The sequence below is a fragment of the Malurus melanocephalus genome, unplaced genomic scaffold (assembly GCF_030028575.1).
Source record: "Malurus melanocephalus ecotype Western Australia unplaced genomic scaffold, MMel_1.1 scaffold_643, whole genome shotgun sequence".
NCBI classification, from domain to species: Eukaryota; Metazoa; Chordata; class Aves; order Passeriformes; family Maluridae; genus Malurus; species Malurus melanocephalus.
In genome coordinates, this window is record NW_026623875.1 from 167,086 (window position 1) to 182,600 (window position 15,515).

Sequence of the window (15,515 nt, forward strand, 5' to 3'; positions counted from 1 at the left end):
GACCTTTTCCCCTACACCCAAAAGGGACTTAARAGCATGAGAGATTTCTTGCTCTTGATACACTAACAAGCTCTGATGTTTTATAAATGTAAGTATGTGTGTTTATCAAGGGTCATTTCAAGGCAAGGAGTTTGCAAAGGAAATGTTACCATCTATTTTCTTTAAATTACTTTGTCACACAAATAGCACAAATGATTGTAGAGGCCCTGAAAAAATTCAAGAAATCATGAAATAAATTATTTTCAAAATCAACTTCATTGACTGAAAACATTTTCCTAGTAAGGGATTAGTATGAGGATCTTAACTATGAACATTGCACAACCATCATACAGACAATGAGAAAAACATGAAKTCTTCAAATCTAGAAATGCAAGACTAAAGAAAAAAGCTGTGGTGAGGTGTAATGCAAATGACTTCTGGAAGAATTAGCTTTTGATGAGCATTCATAAGCCTGTTCGAAGAGAATGCAAGAAAATCGGTGCGTAGCACACACATAGTGGGAACTGTGAGCAGAGATACATAATTTTTACTGTATTCTCTGTAAAAACAACCTGTACATGCAGAGCATGCCACTTTGCTTTTTACACAGTATAAATAACGGCAACTTTGGCTTCCTATTCACCCATGGATCCACTGGAGCAGAATGGGCTCAGGAGGCTCCAGATGTTTGAGAGGCACTGAGCCTGCTACGCACATGCTCAGCTGATGCTCCAAACAACAGAAATAGCTGACAGTCCTTAAGTTCTGTCTGAGGCTTCTCCGAGGAGCTGTGTCCCAGCAAAACAGGCAGCTCAGATTCACCTCAGAGCTTCAGTTATTAGCTGCAGAATAGGAACTCTGTGCCTCCTGCCCCCAGCTGTGCTGCTGGAGAGCTACAAACACACCAGCCCATGGCATGGGCCCGGATCGCTCCGTGGAAGCTCGGCTGCCAGGGAAGAGTCTGCAGCYACACCATTTAACCTTCCCGTGCTGAGCAGCTTTTGCCAAACCKCTTGTTGGGGAAGAGACCGTGCTAAACTCCTGAACCGTGCCTGGGAAGTGTTTGGGAGAGAGCTAATTGGCAGGGGGAGGGCTGCGCAATGTGCTAAGCATTCAACAGCACGGAGGAGCCAGTGCCAGTGTCCAGGAATGTTCCCTGGCTGCATCAGCCTGGATGGAGCCTCATTGTGCAAGTCTCACTGCAATAAACAAATCCYTCTGCCAAAACCCAACTCCTTTGCCACAAGGAACATCTCTTGGTGAGGTTGGGAATTCAGAAATACTCTGTTAACTGAAGAGGGTTTTAGCACCTGCTTTTATTTTTTTCAGACTGTTGTATTGCACTTAATGTATCCTATAATAAGGAAAGCTGCAGTGGGGCTCCTAAAGGCTTCTTTTTGCAGGAACAAATACAGTCACAGGGATATATTGAATGGGAAAATACACAAGTAACAGATTTACACAAACAGGCACAACTATATAAACATTTCAGGAAACGTGCATACAACATCATGTACATTTTATCACAAGACACTCATATTTTCTTCAAAAAGAGAAAGGCACTGAAGAGTATGGTGAAAAGGCAGAAGTCTAGTGAGAATAAATATACACTTAGGAATATCTAAAAATCTTAGTTCCCAAAGGAGGTGATTTTTTTGCTTCATTTTCATTTATAGTAAGGTACCCATTGCAGCAGTAGAAAGGGAGCTCAAAAATTAAGGKTTTCATTAAAAATGTGTTAAATTGAGAAAACAGATTTGCTTTTTCCCAGTCTAYACAAAATACTCTTTGATCACACTATAAAAACAAAAAAGACATGTATACTACTAAAAGCTCCATGATTATAAGGGATTCTTCAAACATATGSACCTTAAACCTTTTTTGACATGAAAAGTCAGGGTTCATGACCTGTACTGTCTGCTGGAAGGAAAAAAAAAATCAGCTGCATGCTGCCTTCTTAGAAATCTTAAATATGTCAGCATGTCTTGGCTGCTTTCCCTCCTGCATGATCCATACAACTGTCTATGGTGGAAATAAATTATTATTCTATTCTCAAAGTATCACTGTGTTTAAATTAATTTAATACACATTGTCTCAATCAGAAGCAGGAAAAACACACTGGAGACAGAATTCTAATCCCAATRAAATTAAACAAAGGTTTTGGCACTGACCTGTGAGCAGACAGAACTTCACCACAGTATTTATTTCATCTCAAACATGTATTTGYATTCAAAATTTAGGCCACTACTGTGTAGAGCATCAGAATGGATATTTTGGATTACAGAGCTGGGCCTAACAATGTATKTAGTTTGTTTTGCATTTTACATGTGGTGAAGTGCTAACAATGCCTAATAATGCCTTAGAAATACTCTGGGAAACTGCATGGAAATGCAGGGGAAAACGAACCCATTATCTGATAAGATCTCTTCAAAATTATTTTCAGACTGGGCATGAAAAATCTGCACTCTACTTCAGCTCTTATATGGCCTTACTAACCAGCACAAAATATTCTGGTCTCACCTAAACCAACAGGATCAAACAGACTTCCTGAAATACATTAAGACTGTGGATCATAAACCCCCATATATGTTAGATGAGACCATCTCATTGTGAGTTCTGTAAATTATAAGCAGACTAGACAGAAACACAAGAAGATCCCTATAAGGCTGACAAGTCACGTAGCACTAGCTCCTTYATTATTCCCAGAGGCTACATACTGTTCAAAACCAAATAAAAAGTGATCTAAATGATTTATAAATAGTGTGTTTGCCACAGAGCTGTTATGTAACTGGGTGTTAGAATATAGATGATAAAAAATAGTTACAAAATGCAGTCAGCATACTGATACAGTTTAAGAAACAAAGATTGCATGTAGGAAATTAAAAAGCAACTGAAAGGGTGAAATTCTTTTGAGGAAATAATACATTATTTTAAACAATAAAGACTAAGTGTTCAGATTAAGGAAAAACTGCTACAGCGCTCTAACCCTTCTCCCCCCCCCAAAAAACAAAAAAGAAGTTAGCATGGTTTAAGAGCACAATAGAGGAGACTCAGAAAGACAAATAAAACTTTACTGCAAGGACACAGTAATTAAACTATCTCAAGACAAATAAAGGAAGTTATGAGAGAAGTCTCCACAAATGGTATGGAAAAGATGATGAGGGAACAATAACACAGGAACAAACTAACTCTTAATAAAATGGTAAGGAACCAACTTTAAAATTAACGGAATAAATATTTTTTCAAGAAATGCCTGGTTGTGGAACCAAGTGCTATAAGATGCTATGGGTCAAAAACTATTAATAACTTCAAAACAGGATAAACAACTACTAACTATACCTATTATGGATAATGGCCACTATGTGATCTGCATCTGGAATATAGGAAGTGTGTGAGAAAGATCACCCTACATTTACCCCATTTCTTTCTATAAATAGCTTTCTACTGGGCACTGTTAAAGATCCAGGAAAGAAGGATTTGACAGTCCTGTGAAATACTTTCTGTCTCCAAAACTCATGTATTAAAGCACCATACCAATTCTAGCACGTGCTGTTAGTACCAATGTTCATTAATTTACATCAAAATATCCATTATGGGAGCAGTTAGAGGAAAGTCAATTCCCACTTGGGAWTGGGAACATTTAAATATAGGCTGGAATGAGAGAGACCCAGGGTTAACTTAAACCTCCTACACAGCATATGGGCACTGCAGGGAACACAAAGGCCTGACCTCAGCTACACYTTTGGCAAGATTCCTCACCCCATAGAGAGCTCAGGTTAGGACACAACATATAAAACTTGTTCCTCAGTTTTCCCATTAATAAAATAGGAATACTAATGCAGGCTGTATAAATTTTGTTGTTGTTGTTGTATGTTTTGGGGTTTGGAGTTTTGACACCTTTTTTTGGTTTTTTGTGTTAAAGAATGAATTTCATGGTAAAAATAAAGAAAGTTAAAAATAAGCTTRTATGAGAACATACAAAATATTCCAGGCTTTGGTGTATAACGAATGCAAGAAGCATTACAAGGAGAATAATATTCTGTTTTCATTTTACTTGAAATAATGGATTTCATTCTACAATGGGAAGACTTTAATAAAAGTATCAACAAATTAGTATTAGATTTTTTTTTAAATAAAGATGTAACTTTAGCTATTAAAAAGTCCAAATAATTTCTCTTACTGTTATTTTTGGACAAAACTATAAACTAAATTCAGGCTTAATTCACAACCCTTTTGTTTTCAGATGGAAATTGGATTTCCTGAGAACAGACTATTCATCCAAAATACCTGGGCCAGAATTTGCAATACATCCCTACTGCACAAAGACACTGTGAGACAAAGTTAAATAACACTTGCAAGAGGCAGATGATTTATAAATCACTGTAAGAGAGAAAATAAGCCCTGGTATTGTGAGCCAACTATTCTTTCAAAAGCAAGTGGAGATTAAAATATTCGATGGTGTTTGTACAAAGAACAGCTTGAACTTTGCCAGTTCAGAGCTGGCTGTACTCATTAGCACAGGAATGCCTTCAGGCTGCTTTGCATGGAAGGTATAACTTAGAACTGGRCTTCTCTGGAGCTCTGAAGGACATATGAAGAGTCATCTTCCAAAAAAAAAAAAAAAAAATTTTAAATCTTGAGGAGATCCTGGGTGCAGGAGGGTGACCATACCCATAGTGGGAGGGCTGGCAGCCATACTGCAGTGCAGAGTGCATTATTCTACTTCCTTTTTTTTGAGAGGATTCTCTGCAGAGCCAAGTTAATCTAGGCAAATAGCAACTTGAAGCAGTAGTTATTGTAGCCATTACCCTCAAGATTACCGAAAGATGACTGCGCAAGATAACTACAAATGATTATAAACAAACATTTGAAGCATGACAGGCTCTTCCTAGGCTGGCCTACTGTACGTCAAGAAGCCAAGTAAGGCTTAATTCTGGCAGYAAATTCCAGCAATAGGTCATTCCTCAAAATCTTAATGAGAACATTTTGACTATTTGCTGGCAAGGGTAAAAATAAGAACATGCTGTTCAAAAAGGAAGGGAAAGAGCAAACTGAACAAAAATGGAACTGCCTATTTCCTATCTGGGTTCTGCAGTGATGTAAATATATTTCATTAACGTCTCATTGCTGAAAAGAAAGTGATACCACACAAAGTTCAAAATGAAAAGTCTCCTTATATTTAATGATATCACCTCATCATTCATTCAGATATGGCTTATAAAATAGGCAGAAAGAAAGGAAAATGTGGAAATGGAAAGCATCRGTGGGAAGGAAACAACAAAGCAGACCTGCAGCTCTAGGGTTCCATGAAATGAAGACACTTCTATTCTAGAATATGTTCCTTGCATAGGACATTTTCTCTTAGCAATGTTTAGAGGCGTTGACAGTTAACAAACTTCCTCTAATTTTCAACCTAAATTTGTTCATACCCGTCTTAGAATAATTTCTCAATGAATTAAAAAAAAAAAAAAAAATTCAAACACGCTTCCTTTTCTGTCACATTTGCTTCAATTTGTATATTCAAACACTATAAGGTCTTTTATACTTCTGCTGGCCAGACTAAACAATTCAAGTCCTTTTAGTYTCTTGCCACCCCTCTCTTTTGGTAGGGATTTAAAATATTTTTTACAACTCTTCTAAGTTCAATKTCTTGCATGTGGATTTCCAGATCTGTTCTGTTTTTAAGGTCTCACCAGCCACATKTACAACACATTATCTGTACAAGATGTACAGGGCTGGATTTATTTGACACTGGATTCACATTTTCCACAGTAGCATCAAATCAGTGACTCACAGCCACTCTGTCTTTGGCTTACACACCCACCTCTTTCAAMTTCTCTCATCTTCCATTTGACAAGCTCTGAGCTTTTATCAGGAAGCTTTTCCCATTAGGCTCTAACACACAACCTCACACTTTATATTATTCTATTGTATCCCGTTTTATTTCTCTACTACTCAAGGTCATCCAATTACTCTGATATGACATCATCCGACAGGGACTGTTTCTCAACTTTGTGACATCAACAGAGCTCATTAGCAAGTTCCAGTTTTTGTGCCAAGATCACTWATGAAAAAATTAAACAATATGAGTATCAATGTCAATTTTGGACAGACCTCTAACAACTTATTCTTGCCATTAACTGTAACATGTTGCAGCTTTTCTCTGGGATACTTCTTTGCCCATATGACACTTAGTTTTAAAATTCCTCTTTTCTTGAGTGTAACAAATCTGTTTGTCTAGAAAAGCAGTTACTGTATCACAGAAAGAAAACAGGGAAGTCTGGCGTGGTCCGCCTATTGCAAATAAAAAGTTTTATCCTCTTTTCTTCCACTTTTTTTTTTTCCTTAGGAAGTCACCACATACTTTAAATACTGTGTTTTAACCCTGTTACATTTTGCTTAGGTATAGACTGAGGTGCATGAGGAGGGGACTCAAATCACGTRTTTTAAATCAAATAATGCTCAGTTTCTCGTCCAGAAGAAAATGCAAAACATTTTTTGTGTTCCATTATCCGAATAGTAACTTTTAATAAGGCAGAATATGTATTATGTAAAGTTAGCCAATGTATTCCTTCTAATTTTATACTCACTAAATTGCTCTCTTTTGTTTTCATTTTACTTCATATTGGGTTTTACCCTGAAAATTCAATTCAGCCACAGAAGTTGTCTGTATTAATCAGACCTCTCTTTCTTTTCTTTTCCTGTTGCAGACATCCATTCTTATTGGTTTACACCCTAGGAGGAAGCAAAAAATGAGACCTGAAAACTTGAAAGGATTGTTAAAGACTGATGCAACACAAACAAAGATCATAATAAAATCTTTATTTTTTAAGAGCACCCAGATGAGGACAGTTTCAAACAATTGTCTGATATCTACAGCATACATAGAATTTCCTTATACGTCTACTGTTTCAGCAACTAACTTTAAAAACAGAACAGCCTAAAATAGGAAAGGATTTCAATTGCATTGTTGTTCCACAGAAGTAGATTATTGGACTGGAAATTGGATTATCCAAGAGGAAAAATATTCATTTGCAAGACTTACACAACCCCCACCCTTTTCCTTGTTCCTAAAGAATGAACAAAATCAAGCACACAGAGACCTTGTTCCAGGCCCATTATCATCAAAAAGTCTGGAAAAGAATGCAAACCAATGCTTCTTTTTCTCAGCGTGAAATTCTAGATGACTTCAATGAAATTGCTYTTGCCACCCCATTGAACATTGTAGCCCTTGAAAGCCACCAGGAAAAATGTTATAGTCAGGTTAAGGTACAATGAGTAAGAGCAAAATACCTCGTGTTTATTTCTGCAGGAAGAAAACTTAAAAAAAGGTGGCTGTGCTCTATGAAGGTATATCTACACCTAACTGAGAGAAGGAGGAAAGAGAACAAACTTGAACAGAAATGCTAGGAAGTTTTTTTTTAACCTAGCTAAAATAAACCACCACTTAACACTCATTGCTTCTGAAGCTTCACTTGGAACTTTTAAGATGAGAAAAGCCAGTGATGCTTTTTTTTTCAGCCAAGRACCATTTTCTCCTTCTTTCATTCATGTCTTCTTATGTCCTTAATTTACATGTATAAATTTTAGACTCTRTGCAGGATGTGGGAATGAGATCAATCGGATGAGTAAGCTTCATGTGACTGCTTGCTCCAGACTACATGAGGAAAACACTGCTAGAGTGTGTTTAAAAGGAAAGGTTGTGGGAATAGGTGCTCATGGTAGATTTGAGCACGGGGACAGAGTTAGACAAAGTTCATCACAAGATAACACATCCTCATGCAGCTTACTGCAAGCTGAAGACTTATTTTTCACTTSTTCTGCCCTTGTTCTGGATCTTTTYGTGGCAATACAGCTGAGCATRCAACCTAGGGAACCTGGGCTAAAGTGTTGTTAGGGCTTCCCTTCWGAACCCACAGCAAATGCATATGATTGCTATTTTATGTCATAAAKAATAAAAATAGTATTTACCTGTTCCACCTTTATGGCTTTCCTTCCTACCAGGGTGTTTTCCTTAACTCTTGCAGAACTATGCAGGGCACTGAGCCAATCCCTCAGTGGAAAAGCACTGCTCCTGAAGACAACAATGGCAAGAACATCTTGGAATTGGAAAGATTCTTTTCTCCTCTCCAGGCAGAACTGTTTTAACATATAATCTGACAATACCTAAAAGCCTTGGAGAACAGGGAAAAAATCACATATTCTTAAGTAACTCTTACCTTACTTAATGAAACCTCATACTGCTAGTCTATGCWGAACAGGGCCCAGTGTCCCTGGTATCTTTCAAACTACATTTTCTTCTAGAACAATGATCCTCTTTATCCTTTTTTCTCCTGTGAAGGGTAGCAAGGCCTCAAACACTCTCTTCAGAGGTCAGTAATACTTCACAAAAACATGATGGCAGTTCCCATCCACTAGAATTAAAGATGTTTTTCAATTAAAATGGCATTATCTTGTAAGTGCATTAAAGTCAATGCTAAATGGTACTTGATCACATTAAAATTGTTTATGATAGGCCAGTAAACCAGACTGGACTCTAAYTGGCAGTGTAATGTGTAATGCTGAATCAAATGCAGTGAAAATACTTCAAAAAAATAATTCTGCATTGGCTTGTGGAATTTTCTGTCTCAGAGCCTACRTGTAATTTGCTAATTTACTTTTTGCAAAATACTCCAGTAAGTAYAGACACAGTTCCTATTAAGTACACAGAGTTGATTTCACATGATTAACACCCCATGAGGAGGAAGAAAGATCCATGTAGAAGACAAGAGCAACAATGACAAAATCAATGACTCAATAAAAGCTTGCTTAACTCCTTAAAAAAAAAATAGAAACCACAAACTTTAATGTTCAACCCCTCCAAGAAGAATTAGAGCAGACATATTTTTTATTAAACATTTGAAGAGGATAAGCAATTGATTGAAAAGGTTGTTGTAAACATGTTCCAAGCATTAAAAAGAAACATGAAAGAAATAAATAAGTGTTCTAGTACAACTACTAGTATGAGAATGTTCATACAAATATGCATAATAAAAAAAAAATAAATAACCATGGAACAGAAAAAAAATGTAACACAAAACCAAACCCTTGTGTGCAGCTATGAAACATGAAGTTGCAGTTCATTCATTGAGKAAAATGATGTATGATTCATGCAGCACTGAGAAAAAATATATACTGCAACTACTTATAAACATTTAAATGTCTCCTAACTACGTTAAGATTTTTCTTTCAGCACGTAACTATCCACAAATGTGTTTCAACCTGGAATGGACATGTGCAAAACCCCAGGGCTTTGGATGTGCTTAAGGATCTGGATATGTTCTGCCTCCATTCTCTTCCAGCTTGGTGTTTTGTGTCACACTCTGAACCCACTTCCTTCAAGCCCTCTCCTCCAACTTTAACATCTCTTCATCTCCTGCTCAACTCTCCAGGGTAACAATCCAGGTTACTAACCTTACCAAAGTGTACTTATAAACCCACATGAATGTTCTTCTGCATCATGCCTAGCACATATCCTGTATTGCCACAAACAGCAGCAGGAAATCATTTGCCCTGGTAACATTGTTTTGTATGTGCACCATTTATTCTAATTTTAAAATTCTTCTGCTACCTCATTTAGGGCTTCCTGTGCCGCACCTGTGTCATTCTCTGCCTGGAACAGCGTGTGGAAGACTCTGTAAAGATTCACTTCTAGAGAATCTTAAAATATACTGTAATTAAAGCTCACAGACCATACTTATTCTGAGGAAAAAAAAAGGAACAGAAGAAACCGATATAAATCCTAAGGGACTTCTAAAGATTAGTGGTGAAAAACAAATCCGTGCTGAAGACAGGCCAGAGGCCAACAAGAAAAGCAGAGTTCAGGGAGAAGCAAAAATATCAAAATGAGGTCATAATCAGAATGAGGTCATAATCCCMCTTTGGGACACACAGATGCCTTTGCTTGACTGGCTTTGCAAAGAAGTAATGCAGGGATCAAGGACTGAACTGACACCACCCGAAACAATCAGCAGAATGCATTTTGTAAGTGGGCAATAACTAGATGAACTAACACAAAATTAGATTTTTAATTGTCATGTTCACACACTGACTTTTAACATGTTTTTACCCTCAAATTTCTAGTGAGAATCTGTCAATAAACAGCTAAGAAAGAACTATACAAGAAAAAAACCCTGAGAATGCTTATTGTGCCAACATACCGTATGAATCTTAGAACAATAAATCAGTTATTCAATTCCCCCCCCCCAAAAAAAATTACAAATTCTAAGAAAATTTTAAGACAATGAGAGCAAATATGGTATCTGTTGAAAAATAAAAAGCATATATACGTCAGTTACTGGCTACAACATCTTAATGCTTCAAGAAAAAACATTTTATACAAATCCTGTATTAAGTAACTCTAATTTGTGAACCTAAGCACACAAATGACCACTGAAAAACGTGGTTATCTGTCTATCTATGYAAGACAAAGGTCTGGAAAATGTAATGAAAATCTTGCCAAAGAATCATGAAAACAAAAAGTCGGTGAAAAACTTTGGAGAGCGGACCTGCTAAAATTGCCTTGCTAGTGGGCATTTTACACTAGCAATGCAAAAGAAACAGTAGCAACAGGTAATCTGATGAAACTGTATCTATGTTCAATAAAAATRGATACAATAACAACAAAATGTAGTATTTAAGGCAGAGAGCCAGTTTTATGCAGTGCCTTGTATGCTACACAGTAATTTTGCACTCTGGATGACTTCAAATAGATGCAGGAAGGGAACCTGATAGGGAAATAATTTAATTTACTGTTACAGAAGATGTTGTTGGAAAACTGATCATGCTCTTAGGCACAGAAGCACTTTTCCATTCCTAGAAGACCATCAAAAATTCAACTGGAAAATAAATAATACAAGTTGTATCCATCAGCATGTGCCAACGATTGATGTTGGGTGTGGTAGCACCTAAAGTATCATAGCTAATCTAGAAACGAAATGTGTTACTCAAATCTACATGTTTGTCCAGGAAAATGATCATAATAGTGGAATATAAAAGGTACTTGAGCAACCAGAAATACGAGCATTCGTGGATATGGAACTGCTATCTCAAATAACAAAAGGAAACACCCCTCCCTGGCCAAAATAATAGACCSGATAAAAATCGGAGGGAGCACGATTTTGGGGCAGTGACTCCGGGGCAGGTGACAGATAAAATAAKAATAGTATAGGATCTTTCCGGGCCTCATGGAAGTCAAAGGCGATTCTGAGGTGGATGTACGCTTGTGTGGGGTTTGGCTCCCAAGCCACGCTCTGCTATTCCATGGGCATCTCAAGGAAAGCCAACGTGCACAGCCAGATATCCTGGAATGAGAACTGGAAAACAATTGCTGGAAAAAACAAGCGCCCCGGCGCTCATTTTAACGCGTTGTTAACTCCAAACCTGAGTACCTGAGGGGCGCCCACTGCACCCTTTAAACCCTGGACGGCTGTGCCCTCGAACAGCGCCCAGGCAGGGAGGGAGGAGCGGGGTTGTGACAGCCCCTTACCTCGCCACGGTGCCCCCCGCAATTTCGGTAGGACGCGGGCACCGAAGCCCCGCTCCCGATCCCGATCCCGCTCCCGCTCCCGCCCCATCGCCTCAGGCGCCATCGCGGCCCCTCAGGCGCCCCCCGGGCCTCGCGCACCTTCCCGCGCGCCCACCGCGCACGCGCGCCGGCCGAGCGCGCGGCCACGCTCGGATCGCTCGTGCTCGGCCCCCTCCGTCCCTCCCTCCCCGGGCTCGGGAATATCCGGGATACCGCTCTGCCGGAGCGGCCCGGCTGCCSCCACACTGCGCAGGCGCGGCGGCGCCCGGCCGGGGAGGGGAGCGCGAAGGAGGAGCGGGAAGCGGGGGAAGCAAAAGTTGCCGTGAGGGCGGGGCCGCGCCCGGAGTCGTCGCCGGGAGGGGGCGGGAGAGGAGCTGCGTGAGGAGCCGCCGGTGAGCCGGGGGTCCGCAGGGAGCGAGGCGGGAGCGGGGTAGGGGCTGAGCAAAGGGGGTAAACCGCAGCGGGCAGAGGTCGGCTCGGACCGGGGGTTGGACGCGGTTGTGGCCGCGGTGCCGGCGAGGGAGGCGGCCGCGGTACCGAGGTGAGGACGGAACGCGGCGTGCCGGGCGACGGGACCGCCGCCTCCTCGCGGCCGGGGTTAAATCCCTGCCGGGGCTGCGTGGGTGGGGGTCAGCGACAGCTCCGGGGCCGCGGCCGGCGCTGTCCCCGCGCGTTGTGTAAGCGGAGGAGCCGCGGCGCCGAGTTGGAGCGGGGACCCTGCGAGCGGCGGTGCGCGGTTAATGTCCAACGCGGCGATCACATGCCCACCAGCGAGTTCTTCAGGAGTGTTTCCAGAGGCTGGCTGGAACAGGAAATGCCAGTACAGGTAGTGTTGGTGCTGTTTGAAATTTAATCAGTTTGCAGCGTTTTGGAGGCAGAGTTGTTTGCTCTGTGTTCGTACAGATGGAGTTTCAGAGGCATGTGGGCAGATGTATGTAAATGCATGCAAATCACCTGCTTAGCATCGGGTCTAAGTTTACYTATATCACTTACTTTGATTTTCTATGCAAATATTTTAAAATCAGCTTTTCAGAGGATCCRTGACATTTTCTCTCTGTGTATTTTTCCCTTCCCAGAATAAGTGTGAGTTTCACGTATTTCTGCTTAGTGCTTTATTTTACTCATGCAACCTCTACCAAAAACACCAAACATCAAACCACTTAAACTTGCTTACCTTTGAAGCAATTAGGATGATTTCGAGACCAACAACTTAATCGAGCAAACAGTACTGTGCCCGATTGAAGATGCAGTATCCCCTTCAACCCCAAGGCAATAGAAAATGCCTTGACTGATTTTATGATTACCTGGTCTTTTCTTGAAGAATGAAAGGGTGTTTTTTTGGTGTCAAAGTAGTGAGACCTCATGTTATAATCTGATTATAAATTAGCCCTGTCAAATGGTGAATAATCCTTTCTTCCTCTAACAAATTGTTGCAAAGTAAGAGGTACTTACTGGTTATTTTTTCAAGTGTCGAATTACTTGTATAAAAAGTTATTATTCTTGAGCAGTGAGATGTTGACAGTAAAAATACAAAAAATATGCACTTGACTTTCATATCAAGCCTTGATAGTGCAGAATCCTTTTTGGCCATACAGTGTGCATGATGTGCTACTGACAAAATTATTTGGGTGTGAGACGCAGAGGGAATCAGGGTATTGGCACTACCATGTGCTTTGGTTATGCTGCTTTCCAAGATATTGGTAGCAGCATYWTGTTGTTTTTCCTTGRTTAATGCCTCTTGGTAGAGTAAAAYAGTTTAGTCACTTGGGATGCCGTGATGTGAGCAAAACCCATTCACAGAATTTTTCTGAAACCTCACAGTTTAAGCAGAAACAAGTTGGAGTTTGATGGGRCCAGGTTAAATGATGATGGGTTGAGGCTGGGTCAGGGTTTTAACTGTGCAGCCTGAGTGAAATATTTGTTGTAAGGTTTGTTCAGCATTTGTTCATGAAGAAATACATGAAGTATAGTGATTCAGACATTCAAAGATTTTTTTTTGTTTTGTTTTTTTTTCAAGCCTATAAAATATGTGTGCATTTAAAGATGATGCTCACATTACCATTCCTTATAACTCAGTTATGTCATTTTTTCCTGATGACTTAAGAAATCAGCAAACTTTTCCAGAAGGGGCCGAATTTGGTATTTTGCACTTCTGTTAATGATCAAGCAACTGAAAAGATCCTACAACTGAAAGACAAAGGCAATTAATCTGGGATAAAAAGGCAAGTGTGAAAATTATCACTGCAAAGATACATTCTATCTTTCTGAGGCTCAGGAAGAGGTACATTGAATAAATCATATGTAAAGCAGTAGGAAGATGGGGAAACAAAAATCTTCTCAGTAGTGTCTGTGTGATGATTCACTGTAAATGCTGGCCCATGTCATGGGCTGGGAATTTGTCTTCTCCAAAAACTTTACTCAGAGTTCCCATTGTTGCTATTTCTWAAGTCGTTTTCTGGTTGTAACTGAYGAGGAAGGCTGAGCTGTGAACCTGTTGTTTTGGTTTTGATGCAAACAGGAAAGTTTTTATTGGAACAGCTTAAAGTAAAAAATTGTATACTTGTACAAAAGCCATCTGGGATAGCATCTACGCTTCTGGTTTTCCATCCTGGAAGGATACAGCAAAGTGTGACGTGCAGGAGCAGTGGTTTGGTTTATGAGGAACAGCTAAATAGGCAAGGGCTCAAGGAGAGACAATAGAGATCGTGAAAACAGAACAAGTCTGGGTTTGGAATCTTTAGGGATTGTTTGGAAGAATTTCTACAGGAGATACCATCAAATACTCCTTTGGTCCTTTAGGAACTTTTTGAGTCAGTGACCAGAGGAGAAAGAATGTGTCAGACCAGTAAGAGCTAGTGGTAATATCCTGGTATTGGTCTTGTGGTGTTCTTGTTTCTTCTGATGTGTGTTGCAAGTAAGTGCTATTAATGAAGTTTTTCTCCCTCTCTGATGTTTAAAATAGTGAGAATTTGCATTCCTGTAAACATATTTCTGTGACAACTATTGAAGTGAATACTATAATTTTCCAAAACAATGATTGGTGGCTACTAAAAGTATTCCATGTATCTTATGGTGCATAAGGTCTGTTGACAAATACATTTAAGAAGGGGCTAAAGGTAGAAGGGGACTGCAGGGACCAGATAAAATGTGATTCAGCCTTATTGAGGTGGGTGTAAGAGATGATTCCTTTCAAATTTTGATCTTTTTCTACATTTTTAAAGCAGCTGTGCTGTTTATTTCTTTTTTCAAATGTAGGGAAAGATCACTCAAACCTCACACACTGTCACAATATAAATGAGATTTTTGTGCCATTGACAAAATGTGGCAATTTTAAATGAAAACGTTTTGAGCTGAGGAAAACACTCAAATTCTTGCAGCTGCAAATTGTTGAATTTTTGTTGATTTTTTGTTGAATTTAATTCTGTTAAGGAGAAGACAATAACCCCAGTCCTAATAATGTTGGCTCATTGCAGAGAGCTTTAGTGGATTCCCATCACAGCTTTATTCCGTCACAATATATTTCAGCACTTTTCCTTCACAACTCTTCTTGTCTTGTGTCTAAATTCCTAAGTTACATCAGTTTAGGAACTGATTTCCCAGAGTTGTCAGACTGTTGGGTGGGGTTTTCAGGCTCAGCGCAGAGGCATGAACTGCAAGCAGAAGCAAAAATTTGTGTGGCTTAAAAGCAACCCCAGCACTGGGCAGGAGAAAKGTTTGCCATTAGTAATTTGTGCAAGACACTGAGAACAGTTGCAAAGTGAAGCAAAGGAGATGTAAATAASTATTCTTCAGCCAAATTTCAGAGACTGAAGCTGTCAACAACTTTTGAACTTTATTGGCAGGTTTCCACTCAATTTGAGAGAATGAATACAAGCCTCAAAGATGATTATGTACTTAGAAAGTGCATGAAAAGAGGCAGCTGGCTGGAAGAGAGAGACCATGAAAGATGATGTGAGTTGGCTTATGCCCC

At 39.7% G+C, this 15,515-nt stretch overlaps 1 protein-coding gene and 1 long non-coding RNA gene across 5 annotated transcripts in view; one reads left to right on the top strand and one right to left on the bottom strand.

Moving 5' to 3' along the window:
- Positions 1–6,547: 6,547 nt before the first annotated feature.
- On the bottom strand, positions 6,548–11,726 carry LOC130583917 (uncharacterized). Its single transcript, XR_008966466.1, has 4 exons — positions 11,645–11,726; positions 8,199–8,393; positions 7,951–8,053; positions 6,548–6,714 (listed from the first exon to the last, which is right to left on the bottom strand). It is a non-coding gene; the product is annotated as an uncharacterized LOC130583917 (long non-coding RNA).
- Positions 11,727–11,874: 148 nt separating this feature from the next.
- USP53 (ubiquitin specific peptidase 53) overlaps positions 11,875–15,515 on the top strand; it is a 29,091-nt gene continuing 25,450 nt past the window's right edge. The window contains exon 1 of one of the 4 annotated variants that reach the window (XM_057383587.1): positions 11,875–11,937. The gene's annotated coding sequence lies outside the window, so the exon portion shown is untranslated. Of the gene's footprint in view, positions 11,938–12,026; positions 12,087–12,268; positions 12,372–13,942; positions 14,460–15,515 lie in introns of those variants that run through there. The other 3 variants (XM_057383590.1, XM_057383588.1, XM_057383591.1) reach the window with 3 other exon arrangements.